The following is a 26,871-nucleotide window of genomic DNA, read 5'->3' on the forward strand; positions in this document are numbered from 1 at the left end:
GTTAATCATGCAGGGCCTCATTCTCAAGGGAGTAACATTATTGGTTGCTGATGTGGAAGAAATGCCAAATCTTGAAATTGATAAAATATGTAAAATCTATGTTTTTTGGCATTGCCACACAGCATCTAATCTTTCATCTTAGAAACTTCCCATGTCGCATTGGATGGTTCCGTCGATCTGCAAGGAAATTGTGCCTGATTGCAATTTATTTCACATTTAAGGCTTCAGTTGGAAGATATAAATAGATGAAAGCTGTGACAACAAAATTGTCTAATTTTGAGGTTAGTACCATCAGGAAAATGAGTGCATATCATGCTTGTGTATTAAGCTGAATATTTGTTTTTTTTTTAAGATGGAGAAATAATGATATAATTCCACCCACCCCCCACCTCCACACTACTCATTCATACTTGCAAAAGTGAAATTCCTGCATTAGCTTTTTAATCAGGTTTCTACTACTTCTGAATCAGAGGACAGTGGTGCAGAACTGAAAGTAAATGATCCTGGTCATGGGATCTTGGGGGCAAAGCATGCGCTCGTGTATCTTTTCTGGATACATAAATGTGAGTAGTTCAATTTTTACCATGAAGTGAGAAAAATATAATGTCCAGAATTATTTTTTGTTGGGTAACTTGATAGGCAAGAAATTGTTATTTGTAAGTGACAAAACTGGGGCCTTAATCCAGTGGTGGAGTGAGAAAATAGATGATTAAATAATAAGAGTAGCTCAGTAGAAATGACTGGCCATAGGCACAGCTGAGGCAACATGGGTTTGTCTCGATCACCAATTTAGGGAGATTACAGCCTGCACAACATGAATTACTTTTGGATTGTTACCAAAACTTTTCCAACTATTTTGCAACCAGAAGTATTCGGGTAGCACAGCAGCATAGTGGTTAGCGTGACACTATTACAACATGGGGCCTCAGGGTTCGGAGTTTAACTCTGTGCCATCTATAAGGAATTAGTACTTCTTCCCCATGACCACATGGGTTTCCTCCAGGTGTTCCGGTTTCCACCCCCAGTCCAAATTCATACTCATTAGTAGATTAATTGGTCATTATAAATTGTCCTGTGATGAGGCTGGTGTTAAATAGGTGGGTTGGTGGATAGTAAGGCTGTTTGGCCTGCTCTGCCTGTATCTCTAAATAAAATACATTTTCTTCAAGATAACTTTGTAATTTTGATATTCATTAGATACTTAATGCACCTTTTGGAGTTTGCCTAGCATTTGTAAGAGGTACTTAAGAGTTTTTACCCAACATAGGGTTGCCTTCTTATGATGTACAGTGTCCTGATTATTTTGGCTGGGGTTACTTTTGAAAGCTTGAAGCATGATATGATTTCCTGATCACTGCCTGCTTGATACAATATTGCTGGTGTTTGGATAGTTATGAAGTCTTGACATATTTTTGTCTGCCTTGCACGCATTTTTGTCTGGTAAGAATTTAAAGCCATAATCATTTAAAAATGCTCTGCCCTGCTTTTGAAGTCCCCCATTTTGCTAATAAAAGGTGAAGTATCTACATGGCTGCCTGTCACTTTTGAGCTTGTGATCAATAAGTTTATTAAGTAAATTCCAATTTGTAATCATTACTTTGCAATTAGCGTTAATGGTAAATGTGTTGGAGAACACCATGGTAGTAAACTAGTGGTTTGATAGTATTATGTAGTAAAGCTGCTTGGGTCCTTTGTGTAATTGTTTTGGAATTTGTATGACTTGCTTTCATTATCAACACCAAAAATTATTGTTCTATTCATATGAATGTAGCAACTCTTAATTCCATTATTGCTTCAGTAGTAAAGAAACATCCTTAAAAGTCACAAAACAATAACTGTAATGCCTCTTGCTAAAAGATTGTTTACTCTTATACTGGTGCTACTTATTTTTATTTGGAATACTTTACAAATACAGGATGGCTTTGTAATTCACGCTGGAGGAATGTTATTTTTTTTTGCAATCAAATTTGCATTCCATTCCTTAACCATGCAATTTACCTTCTCTTTCAGGCTGTTATTTAACGGCTACAGATCCATTCCAAAAATACCTGCCATTCCAATTGACACAGACTATAGCCTGTCCAGATTTGTTTAGGAACGACCTTTTAATATGACTAGCTCACTTGGAAGAAGTCATAGCACTCTGCTATAGATATAATTTTCTTGTCTGGTAAGCAGTTTTTTTTAAATAGGTAAAAATGTAATTGGATTGCATTACCCAGATGTGAACAAAGAACTATTATGATTTTGTTGAGTTTGTTCCTACCACTTCATCAATTAGTGTTGCTGTTCTGCGCCTCCAATCTAACTTCCTTGCTATCTCGGTCTATTTGAATATATGCCAGTGAATTTTAAAGTACCATAATTGGAACATGATGTGATTTCAGCTGTGATCTCAAGGTCTTAAGATGGCCCAATAAGCCCTTTCTATTTGAATGAGCAACAAATTTGTTTACCTTCTCAAAGTTAATAGTTTTCGTAATCTTTGTCAAGTTACCTTATGCTGTACTTTTTAGTAGAACATCAGCTTTGGTGTTATCTGTTGGGTCACTAGATGAGGGAGGAGAGTGAAGAATCTCTGTCCTTTGTGAATTTGCTGAGTTTGTGAACGTTAATGTGGAAACATTCTATTGACTTGGGAGTTGACTGAGCCTACCCTGAAGTGTTTCTGTCGTGATACCTGCATGTACGTGCTTTCAAACATGTACCACTGGACATTGTTTGAGAACAGAGCATTGCACATGCTTTTTATTCCACTTTGCCACCCCAGTTCTTTTACCACCGCTGTTGGCTTGTTTTAAGCCAGTGAAGTCAGTAAAGAAAGTGTTGATACAACTTCTATATTCACCATTCTCTTTGTATTCTTTAAGATTCTGGCCAGAACTCAAAAGTTTTCTTTCAATCCTCAAGTTTAATTAAACATTCTTACTATATGACAGAGAGGATTGGACATGGATGGCAATACTTGTATTTCACAGATGTTACATTCTTTCTCTTCTCACAAAAATATACAAACATTTCTTGAAAACAAGAGAAAATCAACAGATGTTGGAAATCCAAACAACAAACATGAAATGCTGGAGGAACTCTGCAGGCCAGGCAGCATCTATGGAAAAAGAGTATAGTTGACACTTCCAGCCAAAACCCTTCGGCAGGACTGGAGGAAAAAAAGCTGAGGAGTAGATTTTAAAGGTGGGAGGGGGGGGGGTGAGAGAAACACCTCGTGATAGGTGAAACCTGGAGGGGGAGGGATGAAGTGAAGAGCTGGGAAGTTGATTGGTGAAAGAGACAGAAGGCCATGGGAAAAAAAGGGGGAGGAGCACTGGAGGGAGGTACTGGGTGGGCAAGGAGATAAGGTGAGAGAGAGAGAAAAGGGGATGGGAAATGATGAAGGCGGGGTGTTGGGAAGCAGTACCAGAAGTTCAAGCAATTTATGTTCATGCCATCAGGTTGGAGGCTACCCAAACAGAATATAAGGTGTTGTTCCTCCAACCTGAGTGTAGCCTCATCACGACAATAGATAACTCCTCTTGGCCTGTTTCTAATTTGGAAAGAGCGTAAAACTTTAGATAGTATCTGTGGAGAATTTTTTTACAGATACTGCTCGACTTGCTGGCTGTATTTCAAGATTCAAAGTACATTTGTGATAAAAGTATGCATGCAATATACAACCCTGAAATTGGTCTTCCCCACAGACAGTCATGAAACAAAGAAGAAGTGTGGAACCAACCCATTCGAAGAAAAACATCAAGCATCAAACCCTCCCCCCTCCCCCATGTACAAAAAAAATCATTCAAACAGCAACAAAAAAAAGAGCAAATACACAGAATCAAAAGGTATATTTCAGTTCAGTTCAGCTCAGTGTTCGTTATCTGCTGGCTACCCTATTCATTGTTCATTGTTCAAGTTTAGTTGTCATTCAACCATACGTGAATACAGCCAAACAAAATCAAGTTTGTTTACTATTCTAAATGGATCACAACTTCTGGTTATTCAACAAGTTACTTTTCCTGGTTATTTATATTTTTGTCAGTTATTACGAAAGAGCAAGTGCTGTTGTATGAAAATATCCATCTAAATTGACTAGAGGTGTCATAGTAACCTTCAGACATGTTGATGTTGGCTGTTATTAGAGGAATTATATGGTCCAAGTATGAGTTAATTGAAAATAAATGAATTGGAGCTTTTTGGAACCATTTCTGTTGTTTTAATGGTTTTGTATATTCACTAAGGTTAGTGCTTTAAATATATTTTGTATTGAAGTATTTCTTTACTAACAGTTGGGTCCTTTGGGGTGAATCATACCTAAAGCTATTTCATTTTGTTATTAATGGCACAGGAGCTTAGAATTTTCACAGTACACTCCTGAGGAGAGCCATCTCATGGAAAGTTTTTTTTTCAACATTAAACAAAGATCCTGCCTAATTTCACAGGTGCTTGCATATTTAAACAGTTGACATTTTGGGCTGAGACCCTTCATCAGGACTGGAGAGGAAGGCGGTAGATGCCAGAATGAAAAGGTGGGGGAGCAGCAAGGTAATGGGTGAAGGCAGGTGGGTGGGAAAAGTGAAGGGTTGGTGAAGGATGGGCACCAGCGGGAAGTGATAGGCAGGTGAGGAGAGAGAAGAGGCCAGAGTGGAAAATAGAAGAGGAGGGAGGGGGAGTGGAAGAAGGAACAGAAGGAGAACTATGTTCATGCCATCAGGTTGGAGGCTACTTAGACAGAATGTGAGGTGTTGCTTCTACACCTTGAGAGTAGCCTCGTCATGGCAGAAGAAGAGGCTGTGGACTGAGATGTCGGAATGGGAATAGGGATATAAATTTTAAAACTTGGCCACTGGGAAATTCTGCTTTTGGTGGATTGACAAGTGGGCTTGGTTATTTCGTCCTTGGGCATTGAGTGTTGCAGTTTGCATTGTTCACATTGTAAATCTGTATAATTTAAGCAAATTATTATCAAATTTCCTACTTCTAATTTACTTCTAAGCGAGTAAACTAATTTACTGACACTAATTTTACTCTCCCATGAGAAGGTTTACAACAAAAATGCTTTATGATCTGGAATCTAAAGATTGTTTCCTTCATTTTGTTGTTAAGTGTGGGGGTGCCACATCTGCAGACGCCCGTTTTCATTTGCTTTTGCCGTAATTAGGTGTGTGTGTGTGTGTATTTTGTAAAGTTATCTGCATATTTCCCCCTTTATAGCTAAGCAAGTCAATACAAGAGACAGCTGAACCAGAAGAGCAGGAGGGCCAGAAACTGTTGACCCTTCTCTGCACTCCCAGACTGGGCTGAGTTGTATGGCTTTTAAACCAGACCATTTTTTTCTGCTTTGTAGTGTGCTGCTCAGATAAATCTTGTTTTCTGTAGAATGGAGAACTTTCACTTAGTGGTAAACAATGTTTATTTTTAGGCTTAAAGCCCAAGTGAATTACAGTGCGTGTCATGTTGCCAGCACCAGCACAAACTGGCAACCTGTTTTGTTCCTTCATTTACCCAGTTCATCTACTATTTGGAAATCTTTTAAGGATGATTCCCAGTATCTCACAATAGATGTTTCCTAATATCAGCTCAGAGTTCTTTGACGTTACAGATGTTGCATTGCTTAAGTTTAGCTATTGGATGTACTAAAGATGAAAACAAGCTCATAGCTAATGTAGCTCACCTTAAATTCAGCTGTCTCTATGATCATAGTTAAAGCAACATTAGTTAATGTTAATCAATGGGTAGTAAGAGTTAGTTTGCAGCAAATCATGCAAAAGGGAATCTCTTTTTTAGGTACCAAATATTGAAAGTGAAGTGGATGTGGGGAAGATGTTTCCATTAATGAGAAAGCCTGCCAGAGCCTCAGAATAAAGGATGTCCCTTCAGAACAGATGATGAGGAATCTCCTTAACCAGGGGATGGTGAATCTGTGGAATTCATTGCCACGGATAGCTGTGGAGGCAAAGTTATTGGTATATTTCAAACAGAGGTTAATAATTTCTTGATTAGTAAAGGAGAAAAGGCAGGAGAATGGGGCTGAGTGGGATAATAAACAAGGCAGATTATCTTGTAACGTAGTTAGAGATTGGTAGGTATGACATTGTGGGCATCACAGAGTCGTGGCTGAAAGATGATTATAGTTGGGATCTAAATATCTAAGGATATACAATCTAGTGAAAGGACAGGCTGGTTGGCAGAGGAGGAGTGGCTCTGCTGGTAAAAATGTAATAAAATCTTTAGAAAGAAGTGACATAAGATTGGAAGATGTAGAATTCTTGGAGGGTGGAGTTAAGAAACTGCGAGGTAAAAACTCCCTGATGGGAGTTATTTACAGGCCTCCAAACAGTAGCCAAGATGCGGTCTACAAATTACAGTAGGAGAAAGAAAAAGCATCTCTACAAGGCAATGTTAAGTTAATCATGGGGGATTTCAATTTGCAGATAGATTGGGAAAATCAACTTGCTGCTGGATCCCAAGAGAAAGAATTTGTGGAATGCCTCAGATGTTTTTTGGAGCAGCTTGTGGTTGAACCCCCTAGGGGATTCTGGATTGGGTGTTGTAATGAACTGGATATGATTAGGGAGCTTAAGGTAATGAAATCCTTTGGAAACAGATTTCATATTATGATAGAATGCCCCCTGCAGTTTGAGAGGGAGATAAAGCCAGATGTATGAGTATTATAGTAAAGGGAATTACAGAGGTATGAGAGAGGAGCTGGCCATATTTGAAGGGAAGGGGACGTTAGCAGGGATGACAGCCAAGCAGCTATGTCTGGAGTTGTTGGGAGCAATTTGGAAGGTGAAGGATTGATGCATCCCAAAGAAGAGGAAGTATACTAAAGCTGGATGACACAACTGTGGCTGACAAGGGAAGTCAAAGCCAACATAAAAGCAAAAGGGTGGGCTTGTTCTATCCACTATATATGCCACTAAGCAAAACTTAGTGGAAAGTTATAGGATTAGGAGTTTCTTAAAAAGCTGACAGAGGCAACTAAAATAACCATAAGGAGAAAAAAATATTAAATATGAAGGTAAGCTCGCCAGTAATATCAAAATGATACTAAAAGTCTTTTTCAGATATATAAAGAGTAAAAGAGAGGCGAGGGTAGATATTGGACTGCTGGAAATGACATAGGAGAGCTAGTAATGGGGACAAGGGATTGGCAGATGAACAGAATAAGTAGTTTGCATCGGTCTTCACTGTAGAAGACTGTGGTCTTCGGTATGCCAGAAGTTCGAGAGTGTCAAGGGGTAGAAGTGAGTGCAGTTGCTATTACTACACAGATTGTACTTAAGAAACTGAAAGGTTGGAAGGTAGATAAGGTACCCAGACCTGATGGACTACACTCCAGGGTTTAAAAAGAGGTAGCTGAAGAGATTGTGGAGGCATCTGCAATGATCTTTCAAGAATCAATAGATTCTGGCAAGGGTCCAGTGGACTGGAACATTGAAAATGTCTCTCCACTCTACAAGAAGGGAGGGAGGCAGAAACAAGGAAATTATAGGCCAGTTAGCTTAATCTCAGTGGTTGAGAAGATGTTGGAGTCAATTGTTAAGGATGTTTTAGAGTACTTGGAGGCACATTATAAAATAGGCCAAAGTCAGCATGGTTTCTTTAAGGGAAAAGCTTGCCTGACAAATCTGTTGGGATTCTTTGAAGAAATAACAATCAGGATAGACATGGGAGAATTGGTAGATGTTATGTACCTGGATTTTCAGAAGGCCTTTGACAAGGTACCACCCATGAGGCTGCTTTACAAGCTTGGACCCCATGGTGTTAAAGGAAGGTTACTAGCATGGATAGAGCATTGGCTGATTGGCAGGAGGCAAAGAGTGGGAATAAAGGGAGCCCTTTCTGGTTGGCTGCCAGTGACTAGTGTTGTTCCACAAGGGTTTGTGTTGGGATTGCTTCTTTTGACATTGTATGTCAATGATTTGGATGATAAAATTGATAGCTTTGTGGCCAAATTTGCAGACAATACAAAGATAGCTGGAGGAGCAGGTAGTGTTGAGGAAGCGGAAAGGTTGCAGAAGGACTTGGATCAGGAGAATAGGCAAAGGGGTGGCAGATGGAATACAGTGTTGTGAAGTGTATGGTCATGTACTTTGGTGGAAGGAATATAAAGCATAAGCTATTTTCTAAATGGTGAGAAAATTCAAAAATCCGAAGTACAAAGGGATTTGGGAATTCTCATGCAGGATTCCATAGAAGTTAATTTGCAGATTGAATTGGTGGTGAGGAAAGCAAATGCAATGTTAGTATTCATTTTAAGAGGACAAGAATATAAAAGCAAGGATGTATTTCCAAGGCTGTATAAGACACTGGTGAGGCCTCTCTTGGAGTACTGTGTACAGATTTGGGCCCCTTGTTTCAGAAAGGATGTTGCTGACATTGGAGGGAGTTTAGAGGAGATTGACAAGAATGATACAGGAATGAAAAGGTTAACATATGAGCAGTGATTGATGGCTATTGGTATGTACTCACTGAAATTTAGAAGAATGAGGGGGTATTCTCTTTGAAACCTATTGAATGTTGAAAGGCCTAGATAGAGTGGATGGGAAGAAGATACTTCATTTGGTGAGGGAGCTCATAGGGCACAGCCTCAAATTAGAGGGATGTCCATTTAGAACAGGCGAGGAGAAATTTCTTTTGCCAGAGTGTGGTGAATCTGTGGAATTCGTTTCCACTGATGCCTGTAGAGGCCAAGTTATTCAGTGCATTTAAGCTGGAAGTTGATAGGTTCTTTGATTAGTCAGGGCATGTAAGGTTATGGAGAGAAGGCTGGAGAATGGAGTTAAGAGGGAAATGGATGAGCCATAATGAAATGGCAGAGCAAACTCGATGGGCCAAATGGCCTGGTTCTGCTCCTGTGTCTTTTGGTCTAGATCAGCCAATGATTGAATGGTGGAGCAGACTTGATAGGGAAAATAGCCTAATTCTACTCCTGTGTTGTACAGAATGCCAATGCAGGCACTTGGAATAATCCCATCAATCCCATTTATTTATAAATTGTATTTGCTTGCATTTAGCAACTATTCCACCCTGGTTTCTCTGCCACCTCCACCTACACAGAGGGTAATTTACATTTGCTAATTTACACGCCAGCCAATGATAGGATCTCCCAAGAGTCGCAGGAAGAACGTACAGACCTTCCAAAGGCAACACACAAGCTCTGGATGGAAACTAGATTACTAGGGTCGTAAACAGTCTGCTGGACGATGTCAGTGGACTAAGCAGTATCAGTAGGATAAAAGAAATTGTTGCCATTTCAGGTTGAAACTTTGTGTTCCTTTATGCATTACTGTGGCAACATATAAAGGTTTATTTAAAATGTATGTTATTCATCAAAGTTAAAAATAATATTAACAGCTTTAAAAACTTCTTTGTTATAGTTTCTGGGATGGTGTATGTGCACCAAATTATTTGGTTGCCCCCTGTCTGCATTAAAATAAGGAAGACAAATTGGTGATTTGGTTTTGCATTTCAATTTTTTTTGAAATTTTTTTTACAAGAGAATACATTTTTATTCTCCAGTAATCTCTTGTTTTGTCAGGCAACACTAAGGTAATGATAATCCAGAAGAGTGTTTTATTAATTGTTGCTTCAGATGTGGTACTGGAATTTTGAAACAATATTTATTTCTTCCCCTTCTTAATTTCCTCAACACCTATCCTGAAAAAATTTATGCTGAGTTCTGCTGTTCTGGAAAATTTTGGAGACCCCAAGATGTACCTAATCTGTGATCACTCACTGTTCTTGCAATTTACATTTGAACTTGATTCATCTCTAGCACGTACATTCTACAACAATCATTACCTCTTTTTTAAAGTTTGTTAATTTTAAGAATTAAAATTATTTACCCTTCTGTATTAATTAATTTCCTTACACTTCAAGTTGCAAAATAATCTCCTGGTTTTTGTGCTATTTATAACTGTTTATATTCATACGATTTTATAAACTGATTTGAAGCACACTTGCACTTTATCTCCTACCTGTCAGTAATCTGACCAACTGCTGTCTTAACTGACTAAATCAAGATTCCTTGGAATTTAGGTCGTTTCCATGATGGTGGAAATTCAGAAGGAATTCTGATCTGGTTCAGTATTCCAATACTAAACAAGTCAGGTTTGTCTTTCCTCGGGATTGCTCATGTTTGATCTTTCAGGCCTTTTTGTTAATTGAGCTACAGTTTTCCATAGGTTAATGGGTTAACCCCAATTGGAAAATGCTAATTGTGCATCTAGATTTCTCATGAAGTAGGTTGAGGAACTATTAGACTCGGTTTACTTTTCCATGTATAATCAACGTGTCCTGGCCAAAATTAAGTTGTACTCCATGTAAAATATGATTGGATGAACATTCTTTTTTTTAATTTATGTATAACAATGACTATTACAGAAGCAAAGTAACAATGTTGTTATATGTGTTATATTCATTCAATTTAAGGTAGAAGGAGATACAAAATTATACTGTTCAGGAAAACCTTAATGTGTACTTGTGATTCAGAAAGTAATTTGACCAAGCTCAAATAGGAAAACCAAGGTGAAGAAATGTTTCTTAAGCATGATGGTTATATTATGGATTATTTTGCATTGTGTCCTATGGAACCCAAATAAATTCACTTTTGATGTCTTTTTTTATTGCCTCAAAAAGCAAATCTTTCTATTGTGCAAACTGCACCATTGACATTTCATAACACCAATGCTAAATTTCCTTATTTATTAAAAGTAGAAACAGGTGATCCTTTAGTCTTTTGTCTTTTTTTAGTTTTTTCCTTATCTCTGTATGAACTCCTGTCTGGTGTCTTACACTGTTGTGAAGCATAACAGGATTCATGTGCAAGTTTCTTTAGATTTGCAAGTTTCAGAAGTGTATTTGTGTATATCAAAATCAGAACTCATTGGAAATCTCAGATAATTCTGTCAGCTTCAGCTGTGATCATAAGCATGTTTTTTAAATTATCAATGAAATACGGCAATTTAACATCTGTGACAGTAGGGAGAAGATGAAATTTACAAGGCAGGAGCAATATTTTTCATAAATAATATACAATAGAGAATATGTTCTTTATTGATTTATTCCCTCCTCAAAATAAAGCAGACTTCTCAAAAAAAATTCTGCTTTTGTAAAAGGTGGTATACTCAGACATTTAACTATTTACAAGCTCCTAGGATTTTTTTTTAAACTTCGGCAGAAATTAAAATGCTGAGCTTGTAGGCTGTTTCAGATTGTCCTACAGAGATGTTAATCACACTTTTACAAGATCCATTGCAACCTTTGGGCTAATTGAAGAGAGAGTTCAGGATTGCAATTTATTGCATATTAAGCTTTAGATAAAGAAACTTCAATAGCAGACATTATTGTCCGTGTGGGCCTTAGCGATTTTCTTTTCAAATCAATTCCACATCTTTCAACTACACAATATTCCTCCTGCCTTATTTAAAAGAGGAAAGAAATATATTGTGGAACATATGCAGAAAATGCTGGAGGGACTCAGCTGGTCAGGGAGCATCTATGGCATGCAATAAATAGTTGATATTTTGTCCCAAGATCCTTCTTCATGATTGAAAGGAAGGGAAAAGAAGCCAGAATAAGAAGGTGGTGGGAAGTGAAGGAGTACAAGATGGAAGGTTGATTGATGTGTGAGGGTGATGAAGTGAGAATCTAGGAAGTGATAGGTGAAAAAGTTTTGGGCCGAAAGAAACCCTTCAGCAGGACCAGAGAAAAAAAAAATGAGAAGTTAGACCAAGAAGATGGGGGGAGGGGAGGAAGAAGTACAAAATTCCTCACATAACCCTTAAATTCTGTTCATTAGCTATCAAACTACTAGTGTTCCACTGAAGAATTAAGTCCTGCTGAAAGGTTTTGGCCCAAAACATCAACTGTACTTTTTTCTATAGATGCTGCCTACCCTGCTGGGTTCCTCCAAAATTTTGTGTGTGATGCTCAGATAGAATAGGGTATTGCTTGTCATCGTGGCAGTAGAGGAGGCCATGGACTGACATGTTGGAATGGGACTGAGAACTGGAATTCAAATGGTTGGCCACTGGGAAATCCTGCCTGTTGTGGATGGAGCGAAGGTGACCAATGCAGTAGTAACTCAATCTGTGTCGGGTCTTACCGAAGTAGAGCAGGTTGCACTGGGAGCACCGGATGCAGTAGACAACTCCAACAGACTTGCATTTGAAATCATAAACACAAATTCTGCAGATGCTAGAAATCCAAAACAACACACATAAAATGCTGGAGGAACTCAGCAGGTCAGGCAGCATCTGTGGAAATGAATAAACAGTTGACGTTTCGGGCTGAGACCCTTCTTCAGGACTGGAAAAGAAGGGGGGAGGTGCCAGACTAAGAAGGTGGGGGAAGGGGAAGTAAGACAACTAGAAAGTGATAGGTGAGAGCAGGTGATGGGACAGATAAAGGAGATGAAGGAATCTTGACAGGAGAGGAGAGTGGACCATAGGAGAAAGGGAAGGAAGAGTGGACCTGGGGGTGGTGATAGACAGATGAGAAGAGGTAGGAGGCCAGAGTGGGGAATAAAAGAAGAGCAGAGGTGGAGGATTTTTTTTTTAACCAGAAAGAGAAATCGATATTCATGCCATCAGGTTGGAGGCTAACCCAGATGGAATATAAGGTGTTGCTCCTCATCGTGGCATGGGAATGAAAATCTGAATTAAAATATTTGGCCACCAGGAAGTTCCACTTTTGACAGTGGAGCGGAGATGCTCGAAGATGTGGTTTCCCAAATTACGATGAGTCTACATTTACCCAGGTCGAGGAGGCCACATCAGTGGCACCAGACATAGTAGTCTACCCAAGCAGATTTGCAGGTGAAGTGTTGCCTCAATTGGAGGACGGTTTAGGGCCCCAAATGGAGGTAAGGGAAGAGGTGAATGGGCAGGTATATAATTTTGGCCGCTTACAGGGCTAAGTACTGGGAGGGACTCTACCCCTTGTGACCAGTCTTGAGGTCTTAACATAGATGTTTGATCGGATTAAGGTCAGGACTCTGACTGGGCCACTCAATATCAATTTTTACATTTGAAACCACTGGACGGTTGCTTTGGCAGTGTGCTTTTGGTCATTGTCCTGCTGAAAGACTAACTTTCTCCCTAGTTAAGCCTTCTGGTAGAGGCAAACAAGTTTTTATCCAGGATCTCGTGTATGTTCAGATCCTGACTATCTTCCCATCAATCCTGACCAGACTTCTAATTCCTGCTGCTGATGCTACCTCTGTCATATTTTACGGTAGTGGTGGTATTACCTGGCTGATGCGCAGTGTTAGATTTGCGTCACACATACCACTTAGTGTTGAGACCTAAAAGTTCCATTTTAGTCTCAACTGACCACAAGACCATCTTCTACATTTTTACAGTATCTGCTAAGTGACACTTCGCGAAGTCTTTATAGGCAAGAATATGCCCTTTTTGCCAGGGTTTCTTCCTTGCCACTCTTCATAAATACCCTTATTGTTCAGAGCCTTGGAGATTGTGGAGCCATGAGCTTCATCTCCAATTGTGTTTACTGACTAATGCAGCTCACTGAGAGTGACTGTTGGCGTGACAGTAGTCTCTCTTACAAGTGCTACTCTTCTTCAGTGACTAAGTTTCGAGGGAAAGCCTGACCTCGGCAGAGTGGCTGTCATTTCATATTTATTCCACTCTTTCGCAGTGGACTGCAGTGAGCTCCGAGATATGTCCAATGTCTTTTGAGATGGTCTTGTACCCTGCCCCAGATTTCTGCTTTTCTGTGATCATTTCCCTGCCTTGTCTTGAATGCTCGTTGGTCTTCATTTTGAATTTGTCTGTTGAAACCCTGGCATATGTTACAGAGAGGGGGTATTTATTCTTATGAATTCATTGAAAACAGGTAATCCTATGTCAAAGAAATTGGGTGAGTTGGTAAGGCAGTGTGTTGCACCTGAGGGAAGTTAACTTAGTAATTAGAAATGGGATGAATACTTTTTCAGCCTCGCAATTTTGGTTTTTAATTCTTAGTAAATTGTTGACAGGTTTTGAATTCTTCTTTTGATTTGATATGGTGCACAATAGTTTGTAGATTTGCTCATGAAAACTACTCCAATATACTTTAAGTTTAGAAAATGAGATAGTAAAATATGAAAATGGGGGTTGAATACTTTAAGGCACTGTAGATGTGGTATCTCATGAAATGATCTACTTTGGTGTATTTGTTACAGAACAGTTGGTTGTTCACTGCTTCTTGGCACATGCAACAATAATAAACCAATTTGCCTTGCACTCTATCTGGCAATGTATCCGATATTGATCTCCAATGTTGATTGCAAGATTGTCCACCATCATTGGAATTTTGCTTCTGCTAGAAGTGCAAAAACAAAACTGCACTATTATATTTTTATACATTATGTCAGGTACTGGAACAGGGAATTTGTTTTGAAGTTTTTTTGTGACTGCTCTTTTAACAGATAACATTCATTTCAGTGTGTGAGTGCAATGTGTCATAGCCTCGATTATATTAGCTATGTTTTATCGATGGAATCACACAAGTTAGTATAGTTCTTAATGCAAATTTTATGCTATTTTACTATGGAATATGATTGTTGATTTTTGTCAATCATTATAAATTGTAATGGTGGGTATTTTTTAAAATTGTAGACGTCCTGTCTATGTTAAAGGTCAGGGAGTTGTGGTCACTGTCTCCGAAGTGCACACCCACCCAATGATCTGTGACTTGACCAGGTTCATTGCCTAGTACTAGATCCAGTATGGCTTTTCCTCAAGTCCTTTCTACTTCTTTTGTCAGGAATCCTTCCTAGACACACCTATCAAATTCTGCACCATCTAAATCTCTTGTACTTAGGAGGGGCCAATCAATATTAGGGAAGTTAAAGTCAACCATGACAATGACCCGGTAATTTTTTGCAACTTTTTAAAATCTTCCTCCTGCTCGCCTCCTCAGTGTCTCTGTTGTTCTCTGGGTGTGGGGGAGGGAGGTTGTCTATTGAATACTCCTAATAGAGAGGTTGTTCCCTTCCTTTTTCTGACTTCCACTCACATTGACTCAGTCGAAGATCCCTCCACCCTGTCCTCCCTTTTTGCAGCTGTGCTGCTATTCCTGATTAGCAATGCGTTCCCTAATTTCTTCAAATTTCCTCCCTGTCTCTTTTGAAATAACTGAAATAACTAATCGATGCAACATCCAGCAGCCAATCCAGCCCTTGTGATAGCCAAGTCTCTGTAATGGTCACACCGTTGTAGTTCCATCTACTGATCCATGCTCAAAGTTCATCATCTTTGTTCCTGACACTTCTCAGGTTAAAGTAAACACTTATTACTTTCTTTTATGATGGATATTTTTTGTTGTGGCAAATACTGGACAATTTGTGCATGAGCGTGCCTCATTTGTTTTTGATTACACAAAAAAGTTTAAATTGGCAGCAGACGGACACTGGAATGTTATCTGGTACCTCAGTATGGGGAAGAGTCTGGGGCCAGCTGCAGGTGGTGGTTGGATATTGGCTGTGCTTATTCTTAGAATTGGCTTTGCTCTCTCATGAATGTACTTTTCCAGTAAATTGTCGCTGGCTTGGAGTTGCAAAATAATTCTTCCTTAACATCCTGCTGAGACTCATGATTGTTCACTCCAAAAGTTGCAGACTCCTAATTAGGTCAAAACTGCGTCTCAAGTACTCTGCAGCACTAAGTCGTGCTCGCTGCTCTGCTCTACAATGTTACTGCATCATTTTTTACTTCAATGACTTATTTAACCAATTATAACTGATTATGCTGATTATGATATCCATAAAATCACAAGCTTTTACTGGTGTCTGTCATCGCTTCTGAAATGAATTGGACCCTTGCTAAGAGCTGCCATCCATAATTTTGTTTGAAATGTACTAGGATTGCTGTCCTAATGATTTTTGCTTGTCTGTCAGTTCTTTTGTTATTCTTGTTGTCGTGTGGGTCTGATAGAATTGTACCTTTGCTAGCAAGGTAACAGAGGGAGCTTCTGTATATATTTACAGTCAGTAGGGTTGTGGGTGGTGAGTGCTTTGTCATTAAAATTGCTTCAGTTTCAGGTACTGTTTTAACACATTAGAATGTTACGATGGGACAGCTTTATATAGAATACAGCCACCCCTTTCTCTGGGGGCAATCTGTGCAAGCATTTAAAAACACTTGGAAATCTAGAGCCTTTTTTTGCTCCCTTAATTCTTTCAATATGTAACCATGATGTATTATTACAAATATATAAATACAGTAAAAATGGAAGTGAAAGAGGAGCTGCTGACAGCTGGAAATCAACTTTTTTGGACTTCTGTTCATCATTTCTGGGAATCATGGTCAAAACCCATTGTGATTCCACGTACACCATCTGTTATCCTTAAAAATGCAAGATTTAATGTGAGGGTTGGGTAGTTAGTTGCTCTCCATTGGGCAAGGTCAACCGTGGATGTTGCGTCCTAGCTAATTACATTGTTGGTGCAGTAATCTCTGTGTACAGGTTGCATCTTTAAGTGGCCACAGCTCTGCTGGAGGGGCAGCGTTCCTTTCCGTGGACCCGTTTGCCGCCTCCTTTCGGGAATTGTTTTCCACCCAACTTAACTGTGTTCTTTCAGGGTGCTTCTCCGACTGGTGTGGTTGGCTGCAACTTCCTGTCGGGGCTCAATGTTGACGTCCAGCGCCTTCACTTGCCAACATCCTTTTAGTGCCATTGCAGGCGTCCAGCGGTTCTCTCGCCTGAAGCCCGCTATTGTTTCCAGACAAAGGTTAAAGGCAGCCTTGTTATCTGCATTCCCTCTAATTGCAGCCACAATCAGTCTTCTTTGATGAACAGCCCAATTGATATTCTAACAACAAAATAACTTCTGAGTACCGATGATGGCAGGATCACTGGCATGGTGATACTGAGCAGATTGTTAGGGATCTGACATAATATTGATTATGGGATCTGGATGACTCAGCATTTTGATAAAGAGAAGAATAAAGTGTTCTTCCAATCAACTTTATTTCTTTCCTGAAACACTATAACTTGTGCTGAGGTAATAGCATTTTGGGGTTCTTGAACAAGTGATCATCTCTGCTTATTGTCCTATTTCTGATTTCCCATCCGCTTTTAAAGGGTTTGGCTTCCCATGGCATAGATAAATATCTTTCCTTACAAATAAAGAACGCAACTATGGAGGCATGTATCGTGGAGACTGGCCTTGCCATTATGCACCATGTGCTAGTGTCTGATACAGTTTAGTGGCAGTAAAGTTTTGCTTAATCATTCTTGGAAATTATGGGTTTAAATCCTCCGAAATGCCACATATGCAGAGTGACCCTTCAGTTTAATCCAGGAAGAAAGCTGTGCTTTAGATGAGGCATGAGCCTCCTTTTCTAACAGCCGGTGGTTAAGCATGGCCAATGTAGACTAATCTAGATATAGCCAAGATGGCCTAATGTTACATTCTTGGGATCAAACTGATTATCTCCCAGTCTATGTGACCCAGTACCACAACAAGCACACTACCAGGCCTCGAGTTAGTAATTCAATTGGAAAGTTTTCAATTGTTGCTGGGGAATGTATTTTAAAAGTAAAGTGTGCTTCCATAGAAACTGTAGTAAACTGATCAGAAGTGAGCTCTTAAAAGGAAGATGCAGTAGCTCACTTCTAATTTTGATTAAAACCATGTACTCAGAAATGTGCAGAAATATGAAATGGTGGCTCCTTCAACCCTTCATGCTGGCTTCCTTTTAGTGGAATATCGAGGTATTCACTCTTCTGCTTGTGTTACGAGGAAGCAGGGTCACGGGTTTGGTAATTGAGACAGAAGACACTGATTACGAATAAGCACATTTTATTTACAGGCAAACACTAAACATGAACCAAACATATAAGTCATCCTAAGTTACAAAAACTATGACACTGAACATTCAGTAACACTGCAAACTCAACAGGTACCTCATCAAGTCTCCCCAAGTTGACAGCTACAAGACCAAACTTTCAATAGATTCTTAGCTAAGTGCGTGTGTATGCTGTCCGAACCTGATTGAAACACACTTGCCCAGTGGTTCTTCAGCACTAACTCAGACGTCAGTGAAGATGAACCCTGGGAGACAAAGAAAGGCCAGCTGCACTCTTGCACGTGCTGTTCTTATACCCCGAGGCACCTGGAACTGGACACTGGTTCCGTGGCACACAAGGTAACCAATAGGAAAGAGCCGCTGCATCCTTTGAATGGGCCAATTGATGACTGGCACAGCAGAAGTGGCTTTCGATTGACAAGTAAACTAGCCCTTCACGTCACAGCGTGCTCATAGCTCTGCAATTTTCCTTCCACTATCTATACAATGCTGTTGAATCCAAGGCCACCAATCACTTGGGCTGTATGCTCCTGATTAGGGCAACTTGCTTTGCAAGAGTTATTTCTGTGATTAACACTGATTCTTTTAGTACTTGACATTGTTCTGTATCCTCTGGTTACCAGCTTTTATGCAACTGGAACAGATCTGTCCTAATTTAACCTAACAAAAGCATTTGTAACTTCTGGAAGCCGCCGTCAAATCTTACCCATTCTTCTATACGAAGAAAATCTTCAGCTTCTCCAACACTCTACGCAAGTCTGCCAATCCTTGTTGCAGTAAATGTACAAACGTTTGTAAGGCCTTTGCTTCTTAGTGTGTATTGACTAGAAATGAAAAGAATTTTCTATGTTTGCATATTGTGTGTGTGTGTGTGTGTGTGTGTGTGTGTGTGTGTGTGTGTGTGTGTGTGTGTGTGTGTGTGTGTGTGTGTGTGTGTGTGTGTGTGTGTGTGTGTGTGTGTGTGTGTGTGTGTGTGTGTGTGTGTGTGTGTGTGTGTGTGTGTGTGTGTGTGTGTGTGTGTGTGGTTTTTGAGACCCGTGTCATCTGCCAATCTGAAGACTTCCATGGCAACTTTTTCTGAACTTCCACCCACATTGCTTACACCCGTACATTCTCCTGGTTTCTGGCACTGATGGATTTGTTCTGACAATGCAATTTCATATAGATTTGCATTTTACCTCAGATCCTGGTTATGCCCAGTTCCTTTCTCCCCTGTTCCATTCATCTGCCCCACTACTGTAGTTGAAAGGACCATAAGCCATTTCTAACAGTTTTGCTTTTGCCCCTTTCCTCCGGAAACTTTTCTTCTTCACTCCACTTTGCCCAGAACAGCAAAAGGGTTCAATTTTGTCTTCTGTTCCACTGCAGCAATATCCACATACCCTCTCAGTGATCGAGAGAGATCATTCCCTCCGAGAAATTTTGATTCACCCTTCCACCTTCATCAATATCCACTCCCCTTCCCACAATACTGTCCTGTATAACCACAGGAAGTGTCGCATCTTACTTCCATCCTTCACCGTATCCATGGCCTCGAACCTGTTCCCAGGTGAAGTATTGATGGAACAGTATCCCACATTTGGTGCTGATAATGTAGTCTCCTTTATATTGGGAAACCCTACTGCAGATTTGGAGATCACTTTTCACCATTACTCAGAACAAACATAACCTTTCCTTCCAGTCACAGATCACATGAATTCTTCCTTTATCTCCCACCTGGAATACAGTCATTGCCTTCCGTTCAACATGCCCAGTACAAGCTTAAGCAACAGGCTGCTTGGCATATGACAGCCTTCTAGATTTGTCACTGACTTTAGGTACATGAATCATCAATTCCAGTATTTGTATTTATTCCCAGGTTTGTGTTTGCTTTACCCTTCTGGTAACTCAACGTAATTATTCTGCTTTTATTTCCACCTCCTCCAGGCTGAATTTTTGATATTTACTATTCCATTTGGCTACAGCATTTTGGCATTTAATCTATCCTGCCTTCCACCTATCTTCGATCTGTTTAATTCTGTCCTCTGTCCCACTTCTCTACAAGTTTAACCATGTCTGGCTATCAGTCTCAGATCTGAAGGAAGATCCTAATCCTGAGATATTTAACTCTCTATCATTCTACAGGTGCTACTGAATATTTCCAGTAATTTCTTGTTTTTATTACAAAAGAGGAAATTTCTCACTCCATGCCATTCAATAGGATCACAGTTGTTCTTTCACCTCAATGTAACTTTTACCTCAACATAACTTACTTGCACAAGCCCCATATCCCTTGATTCCATTGATAAATGAAAAATTATTGATTGCTATCTTGAATGATCTGCGCCCTGAGACTTCACGGGCTAAAGGTTTATAACCACCATAAAGGAATTCCATTTCGTGAAGGGCAACAACCTTATTTTGAGACTCTGACCCCAATCCAGGTAAAACATTAACTCTGGACATACCTTGTCAAGTCTTGAAGTTCTTTGAATGTATCAACAGGATATAGTGGGAAGTGAAGGGAGACTGGAAATTTCTGAATGATAACTTGTTATTTAAGGTACAGGAAAGGTGATATAAAATGGAATGTGAATGTGGTGATCCATAGTTAAATGCAGTATATTTAAAAGTCTTGTTATCAGAGTTTAATCCAGTATTTATTTTATCTTACTAATGGAAGGAATGTTGCAACAGGATCTGTTTCTGATAACAGATTATAACGTGAACAGTTCACAAGTCAATAATGTATTCATCTGCCAATATACTTAAATAGGCCAACCAAGGACAATGTGTCATTAAATCAGGACGGTTAACTCAACTATTTGGGTTTTTTTTTGCTAGTTTCAATAATATTGTTGCAAACAGAGCACCCACGTGATAGAAGATGCCTGCAGCCCCACGATAGCCAATCCATTCTGCCGTTTTCACCAAATGCTCATTAGTATGTATGGGCTGTTCATAAGTCAGGTGTTTTATAACTGGGGTAGGACCTACGGTTCGATTTAACTAGAATTCTTACTACAATATAAATGAAATGGCCTTCTATCGTGATTGCACCTCAGCCCAGTAAGCAAAATATAAATTGATCTAGCAGTGGAATTGGTGACCTAAAGGTACACCAGCTAAGTGGTCCATCTAACTGAAATATTTCTGACTGTACAATTGGTCTCCTATTGAGTCAACTTATTTCCATCTGCATATCACCTGACTCTTATCTGCCTCTGTTTAGCTTTCACCCATATCTTTGTTATCTACTTGAACAATATGCATTCTTGGCTGGACTTTATCACCTGACCTACAAGAACATCAAGTCGTCCAAAATTCAGCCACCCCATATCCTAATTTCCACCAAATCAAATGCATTCAATAGCTGGTGAACAATTTGCTTTAATGCAATATGTTTTAGGTTGTGATTCAAAGTAGTAATTATGTTGAAATCCAGTATACCAAATTTTCATAAATCTTTGTTTTCCAGTGAAAGGTTAGCAACTGTAAATGTTGGCTATGTTTCTCACTCCACAGAGGCTAACTGACCTTTTGAGCATTCCCAGCTTTAGCTGGTTTTGTGCATTTGGTCAGTTATTCGATTCTTGAAAATCAAATATAGGTTGCGTTATTATGATTGTTAATATAATGAATGACACCATCTTAATGTGTTTTTGGTAATAAATTTTAAATGTCAAACAAACTTTACAAAATGACACACTTTCTAAGTTATACATGACTCTCATTTCATATGAGAATGTTTGATTCAAGGTTGCATCTTTAATAAAATTTGTCTTTCTTGACTTTAAATTCTTTGCAAGTTAATTTTAAGTTTGTAAAATGTAGCACCAGGAGAAAGAAGGGATATATACATAGGTCAGAGAGATGACCTGAAAAACTTGACTCCTTGTTTTATGTTCATAGGGTTGTTCAACACAGACACAGGCCCTTCGGCCCACCACATTCATGTTGACCTTTTAGTCCATTTACATGAATCTCATTTCCCACAGCGCTTTGCTTATTTAGAAGCCTCTTTAAATGCTTCATAAATGTGATTTTATCCAACCTGCTGACAATTGGGAAGCCTACATTGTTGGTTGTCTGTCATTTCTGATGATGACATTTGTCTGTGCAACTCATGAAGCTGTATTGTGAAAAACCCTGTGAGGGAGGAGTTTTATAGTGAAAAAGCCATTGCACTGGGGCAGTTCCACACACTCGGCCTCAAAGAGCTTGGTCCGATGGTATGAAAAATCGTCACGTCTGGGGTCTTGCTCAGCTGCCTTAATGCCTTCTGTGCCTTGTCATGTCTTTCACTCTCCACAAAGCATTGAGCGCTGCCGCCTTAGCCGTTGGATCTTGTAGTTGATCTCATCCGACCAGTCTGCCAGAACTGGCTTGGCATGCTGGGGTATCATATCCCTATCTCACTGGAGTTTGATGTTCCCGGCTACCCTCACCGGGTGTGGCCACTGTCGCATACAAATGGCTACTTGGAGCCACAGGTGGGGGCCTAAGTGGGGTGAACTGCTCCTGGGCAGAGCACAACAAGCCCGACACCATAAGTGCTACCCCTCCCTGGACACCTCTTACTCTCCACAGTATGGCCTCTTTGGATAATCCCTTCAGGATCTCCTGTGTACAGTTGTGATTATTTTTTCCCCCAGTCAATAGTATATTCTTCTTTCTATCTGATACTTAATATCCTGGTACATTAAACTGTCAGTCCTATGCTTTCCTCAGCCATATTTCTATTGTCCAAATAATAGTTTGTTCGTAATCACTCATTTTAGACAATGTGTCTATTGCTCGTCAATCACACTGAGCTTTTAAGCCTACTTTGATTTATTTACAGTGTGCGTGCTAAAACACACTGTACCAGAATATCCAGGTATCCAAAAGGTTTGAATTAAGTTCTTGTGATGATGTCAGCTGTACAAATTGTTCAGCTCTGTGGAAGTAATACTGTTCAATCTTTCACAATAAACTTATTGTTATGTTTAATTGGAATGGACAGCACCATTATCATGCAAATCGCGTTACAATTAAAACAGAACTGAAGTGGCTGTCACCAATAAAAGTAAACAAAATTGCATCAATGAACATAGATTTCTTTGTGTGATGGAACCAGCTTTTTTCTATATTCCTCTCTGCTGAATTTTAACTATTCTTTTGATTATAGGATTCTAGCTCACTTTTATATTGTTGTGGGAACTAAGTGTTTTTCACAGTCTCAAATACAAAAGCAAAATCGTATGGATAATGGAAATTTGAAATAAACTCACAAAATGGTGGAAACACCAACAGAGCCCACCTCAGCTGTGCAGAGAGAAACAACTGAAATTTAATTTCTGGTAATTGATCTATAATGTCTCTCTATAGGTCTGTTCTGTTTTAGAATTCACAATCCAGGCCAGGCACTCCTCGCATACAGGAGCCGTAGTCCACACCATCAGGTTCAGAAACAGTTATTACTCTACAACTATCAGGTCCTGAAATAGTGTGGATAATTTCACTCACCTCAACTCTGAACAGATTCCACACCTTACAGACTCGCTTTCAAGGACTCTACAACTCATGTCTTTGGTATTATTTATTAATTTATTTATTTTAATTTTCATAATTTGTCTTCTTTTGCACATTGGTTGATGGTCCATCTTTGTTTATGTATAGATTGTCATAAATTCTATTGTATTTCTTTCTTTCCCTTTAAGTGCATGCAAGAAAATTAGTTTCAAGGTAGCACCTAGTGACATTACATACTTTGAGCTTTGTACCATGTGGTTTATCGTGCTGTGAATTTGACTGGTGTTATGCAGTATATAATTTAGTATCAAGCTGAATTTTGATCCCTGATTCTTGACTGATATTAGCTATTTTGGCCTTTGCAGAAACATCATTTATGTTGCTGAGCTAGAAAATGGTTACTGGAGGGAGTGAATATGAGCTACACGTTAGACCAAGATAATCTGAACCACAGGCAATAATTGCTGTTATTTGTATGCACTTCCAGTGAAAATTTGATCAGTGCGGTCACATGATTAGTTGACATTCTAACATACTGTCTGCAACTGTGACCCTTGCTGCCTTGCTGGGAACCAGGGGTCTCTTCGCCATCAGCTGGCAGACATCCAGGTTCTGATGAGATTCCTGGCCACATCTAGGTCGCTGAGTGATCAGAGACCTCTGATTAAGTTAAACCCCAAGAAAGAACAAGAACTTCAGCTCAATCTATAATTCGGGGTTGGTGAATAGAGAGATGGGTGGAAAAGAGTCCAGAGGTCCTGAGAGGAGTGTTTTGGAAGGGTACAAAAGATTTTTGGTCAGTGTGGGGAATGTAGGTGGAATACAATACTAATCATTTAGTCTTGTTAGTAGGGGTGTGGGGGGGGGGAGTGAATCTTAGAATCTTCAAGAAGGTAAAGCTGACTGCATAACGTTTTTAAAAAATTCACATCAAGCTCTCGGTATAATGAGATCAATCCTCGACATAAGGAAAAGGACAAAATCAGAAAGAATCTTGAGGGATTTCCCTGTTGGTCACTTGGGAGGATTGAGCACTATACGGTATCATTCCACTGTGTGCACAATGAGCAGATGTCTCAGAGTTACAGTCATAGAACACTACACTAGAGTCGTAGAGCATTACAACACAGAACTGGCTCCTTTGGCCCATCTAGTCTGTGCCGAACCATTAATCTGCCCAGTTCCATTAACCTGCACCCGGACCGTAGCCTTCAATACCCCCCCCCCCCCCATTCATGTAACTAACCAAACTTCGTTTAAGTGTTTGAAGTGACCCCAAATGCAAGCAGTTCATTCCACACTCTCACCACCCTCTGAGTGAAGAAGTGCCCCCTCATGTTTCCCTTAAAAATTCCACCCTTGACCCCTGACATCTTGCTGTAGTCTACCCAACCCAAGTGGGAAAGCCCTACTTGCATTAACCCACACGATACCCCTCATAATTATGTATACTTCTATCAGATCTCCCCTCAATCTTCTATGTCCTGGGAATAAAGTCCTAACCTATTCATCCTTTCCCCATAACTCAGGTTTTCAAGACCCACCAACATCTTAAATTTTCTCTGCACTCTTTCAATCTTACTTACATCATTCCTGTCGATAGGTGACCGAAACTGCACACAATATTCCAAATTAGGCCTCACCAACTTCTTTTACAACTTCAACACAACATCCCAACTCCTGTACTCAGTATTTTGTTCAATGAAGACCAATGTGCCAAAAGCTTTCCTAATGCCCCTGTCTACCTGTGACACCTCTTTCAGTGAATTATGTACCTGAATTCCCAGATCCATTTGTTTGTACTGCACTCTTCAGTGCCCTACTGCTGACCGTGTAAGACCTTCCCCAGTTGGTCCGCTCAAAGTGCAACAACTCACACTTGACTGCACTTAATTCCATCTGCCATTTTTCAGCAGTTCAGATCCCGCTGCAAGCATTGTTAGTTTTCCTTACTGTCCACTATACCCCCAGTCTTGGTGTCACCTGCAATTTGCTGACCAGTTTACCACATTATCATCCAGATCATTGATATAGATGACAAACAGCATCGGACCCAGCACCGATCCCTGTGGCATTCCCCTAGTCACCGGTCTCCAGCCAGCGAGACAACCATCTACTACCACTCAGTGGCTTCTCCTGCAAAGCCAATATCCAATCCAATTTACTACCTCCTCTTGAATGCCAAGTGATAAAGACTTTGACCAGAAGAATGTGGGGTGACCTCATTAAAAACTATTGAATGTTGAAAGACTAGACAATGGCTGTGGAGAGGATGTTTCTTATGGTGGGAGAGTCTCAGAGGAGGGGGACACAGCCTCAGAATAGATAGGCATCCTATGAGAATGGAGACGAGGAGGAATTTCTTCAGCCAGAGAATAGTGAATCTGTGGAGTTCATTGCCAAAGGCAGCTGAGGAGGCCAAATCATCAGGTATATTTAAGGCAGAGTGTGATAGATTCTTGATTAGTCAGGGTGTGAAGGGATACAGGGAGAAGGCAGGAGATTGGGACTGAGAGGAAAAGTGGATCAGCCACAATGAAATGGCAGAGCAGACTCGATAGGCTTAATGGCCTAATTCTCCTCCTATATCTTATATTCTTATGTTCTTAAATGGAAGTGATCAAATTAACTTATAATCACCACATCTTTGGGATGTGGGAGGAAAGTGGAGCAGCCAGAAGAAAGCCATTAGAGAGCATGTGAACTCAACGCAGACTCCACTGAAGGTTAGAGTAGACCCCAGTAGTATGTTTGATGGACCATTATGTTGTCTAATTTGATTGAATATATTTTGACCCATTGTTGATACTGTCACCAAAACCCCACTATTTAACTAACTGGATATTTATTCTTCACTTTCATTAGACCCATTACTGATTTTTTTTTCCCTTCGTGCCTTTTCTTTCCACTCCACCCCCAACTCTGCAGTTTCCAAATGCAAAAATTAGACTTCTGCTTACAATTACCGAGAAAGTAATTTGAACACAATTAAAACCCATTTGATCACAATGTTTAAATTTTCTTTTTATGAATGAGACAAAGATATTAACTGGTTAGATAATTGTATCTAAGAAAATAGCTCTTTTGATCAACAGATTTGTTACTTATTAGTGCAAGTCTAATGCATTTTGGAATATTAGGTTTTGGGACAAAAGCACTCAAGTGCTTGATGTGCTTGGAGAATTGCAGTTTGTTTTATTACATGTTAAATCTAAATAGCTGAAGCATGAAAGTCACTGGGATGGAGGAAGGCATTAGGTTGAAATTGCATCTGCTGTCTTATTGTCTCCTGGTCTAGAGATAAGATGCACTGCAAAATAATGCTCTCAGTTTTTTAAAAATTCATGTAATTTTAATTTACTGAAGCTGGTGGCTATTGCAAAATGATTTTGTGCAGTGGTGTTTGCTGTTAATTGGACTGTTAGTAATTAAATAACTTGCCTGCAGATTGTCGAATGACACTCTACAGTGATTAACTGCTCAGAGAAAATGTTCCGAGTTGTTAATTAATGACACTTCTAAGAAGTTCTGTTAGGGTTGATGAGTAAAATGTAAGCAGAGA

The 26,871-nt window shown here is 39.7% G+C and overlaps 1 protein-coding gene across 9 annotated transcripts in view; it reads left to right on the forward strand.

Annotated features, from left to right (window-relative positions):
- Positions 1–26,871, forward strand: part of LOC140737937 (amyloid beta precursor protein binding family B member 2-like) — a 265,420-nt gene that overhangs the window by 31,701 nt on the left and 206,848 nt on the right. For 2 of the 9 annotated variants that reach the window (XM_073064771.1, XM_073064774.1), the window contains exon 2: positions 2,011–2,170. The exons of the other annotated variants lie outside the window; for them this stretch is intronic. The gene's annotated coding sequence lies outside the window, so the exon portion shown is untranslated. The remainder of the gene's footprint in view (positions 1–2,010; positions 2,171–26,871) is intronic. 9 annotated transcript variants of the gene reach the window in all.

This window comes from Hemitrygon akajei, chromosome 13, assembly GCF_048418815.1.
Source record: "Hemitrygon akajei chromosome 13, sHemAka1.3, whole genome shotgun sequence".
Classification (NCBI taxonomy): domain Eukaryota; kingdom Metazoa; phylum Chordata; class Chondrichthyes; order Myliobatiformes; family Dasyatidae; genus Hemitrygon; species Hemitrygon akajei.